The sequence below is a fragment of the Rousettus aegyptiacus genome, unplaced genomic scaffold, assembly GCF_014176215.1.
Source record: "Rousettus aegyptiacus isolate mRouAeg1 unplaced genomic scaffold, mRouAeg1.p scaffold_m13_p_13, whole genome shotgun sequence".
NCBI classification, from domain to species: Eukaryota; Metazoa; Chordata; class Mammalia; order Chiroptera; family Pteropodidae; genus Rousettus; species Rousettus aegyptiacus.
The window spans coordinates 14,781,102-14,783,544 of NW_023416288.1; the positions used below are offsets into that span (position 1 = coordinate 14,781,102).

At 37.2% G+C, this 2,443-nt stretch overlaps 1 pseudogene; it reads left to right on the top strand.

The window, feature by feature from the left end:
* Nucleotides 1–577: 577 nt before the first annotated feature.
* On the top strand, nt 578–696 carry LOC118611203 (annotated as a pseudogene).
* The last annotated feature ends 1,747 nt before the right edge of the window (nt 697–2,443 follow it).

Genomic DNA, 2,443 nt, shown 5'->3' on the forward strand with positions numbered 1-2,443 from the left:
TTTTCTGTAGGCTTGATATTGTCATATATCCATGACTATCAAATGCAAACTTATGGTTAGTAAGAAGACACAAAAAGGACCTTGTTTGTGCTAATAACTTTCTTACGTCTGTTTTTAATTAAAATTATGAATGAAAATACTATAGAATTACATACAGTGAAAAGTAAGTTCCTCTCACATCTTTCCTACTTCTCAATCCACATTGCCAGAATAGACGGTTAATAGTTTGGAATGTATCCTTTCTGGGCTTTTGCTATGCATTTTGTAGTATGAGAATGACAATATAATGAACAGTTAGATCATACCATGCAGTCAGTTAGACTGAGTTCAAATCTGCTGCTTGGCAGTTCTGCAAACCGAGTATGTTATTTAACTTCTTGCAGTAGCTTCTTCATTTCTACAATTGAGCTAATAATTGTTTCTACCTAATAGGTTGGTTATGAAGATTAAATGATACTTTTGGAAACCCTGGAATTGTGCTTAGCTATAACTATCTTTCCTGGCTCTTACAGAGAAATGTATATCTAGTTTTACACACACACATGCTATCACAATGTCTTTTAAATGTGTAATTTTTGTCTACAGCCATGCTACCCTAAACAAGCTCGATCCAGTCTGATCTCGGAAGCTAAACAGGGTTGGGCCTGGTTAGTACTTGGATGGGAGACCAAGTAGAAAGACCAAGTGCTATAGGCGTAAAAAATAAAAATATAAGGAATTGTAAGCTGACAAGGTCCTTACAATCTATCAGACCAACCAATGGTTTCCTTGCCTAAAAATAAATAAATAAATAAATAAATAAATAAATAAATGTGTAATTTTTTCCCACAATCAGCATTTGACAGTTTTTCTGATTTCAATAAAAATGATAATTCTCTTTACTAAAAGTATCAAATATATCTTTTCATCTATAATTACAAATGAGAGCTGATTAGGTTATCACACTGTTTAAAAAATTCTATAACTTTCTTGGTCATCCATATTTTTCCAAGGACCCAAAGGATTTTCAGTATATAGCAGCTTCATTTAAAATTGTGTCTGAAGCATCACCAAGATATTTGACAAATTGAGATCACAACTTCTCAGTTAGTGACTGGCCACAGATGACAGCCCACATGCTCAGAAGTCAGAAGTGGTAACGGGAGACCCAAGTTTAGAGGCAGGGATCAGAAAGACAGGGAAAGGCAGGTCCTTGAGTCTGCAGGTTGGTGGTAGTGGCTGAGCAGAAGAATCAGAAATGAAGTCTGAGAGTGGGTGCTTGTTATATCAGAAGTCACTGAAGCACAAAGAAGCCTGGCAGAGCTAGCAGGAACATGTGAATGTCAAAGGCCTAGGATCAAATGCAGCAGGACTCAGGGACTCAGCAATTACAAAGCCAAAATCCAGACTGGGGAGTGGGCCACAAAAATAAGTAGACATGAGCAGGGGCAAAAAAATATAGCCTCCCAATACTGTGCCACATCTCTGCCTCATTTCAGAACATTTTCTATGAAGGCAAAACCAAGTCTCAGCTCGTATGACCTGTGTTGCAAAAGAAAATGGCCACACTGAATTGGACTTTAAATAGGAAGGATCCGGTCTTGACAGCAGTAAGCCTAGAGTATGTTATCAAAGACAGCACATGGGCTGATTTTCAGGGGCCACAAGCCGGCTAAAACTGTTATGAAATTCAATGATTTCCAAATATTACTGAATGACTATAATATGCAGCTCATAAGACAAATAAACTTTATTGGAACAGCATTCCATCACAGATGTTTTTTACTCTTTTTGAGCACCAAAATCTTTTGCATAGTAATAAAGAAGTATTCTGTTCTCTCCAGCCAGTAAGCAATTTATGATAATGAGTAAATAATGGTAAGGCTTAATAAAATGGAAAAATTATTTGTGGATCTTGACAGTAACCACACTGAGAAAAAAAGAACTTCATTTTAAAAAATATATCCGCTTAGATAAGAAATGGAATTCTAATAATTACAAAGTGTTTTGACAAATGAAAGGGAGAAAATCTTTGGCCTTGGTGACAAAGGAACCAATCAGGTTCTATTCTGGATTCTGAGGCTTTGGATTGTGCTGGGGGAAGCAGGGTAGTAACAGCCCCATTGCACATCTCCAGAATGTCCCATTCCCACAGTGATGTATGTTAACAATGCCCCCCGGAGTTATACAGCACACACATTCTGCATAGGCATAAGTGGCAACCTTGCTGTGTTTTCTTTAAAGCTGGTTTCACAATCACCTGCCCAAAATTTGGCTCCTTCTGTGATTATATCTAGTCTCAGTCTCCATTTTTGCAGTTGTTCAAAGCCAAATTTAAGAACAGACTTTTCCAACTGCTTTCCAAAGCAGCTTCGATCCCCTCAGTATTCTCTTCAGAATGCTTCATGCATGATAAATTTATGTCTTTTATTCAGGATGTCTGCCACATACAAGCAGGAAGTTT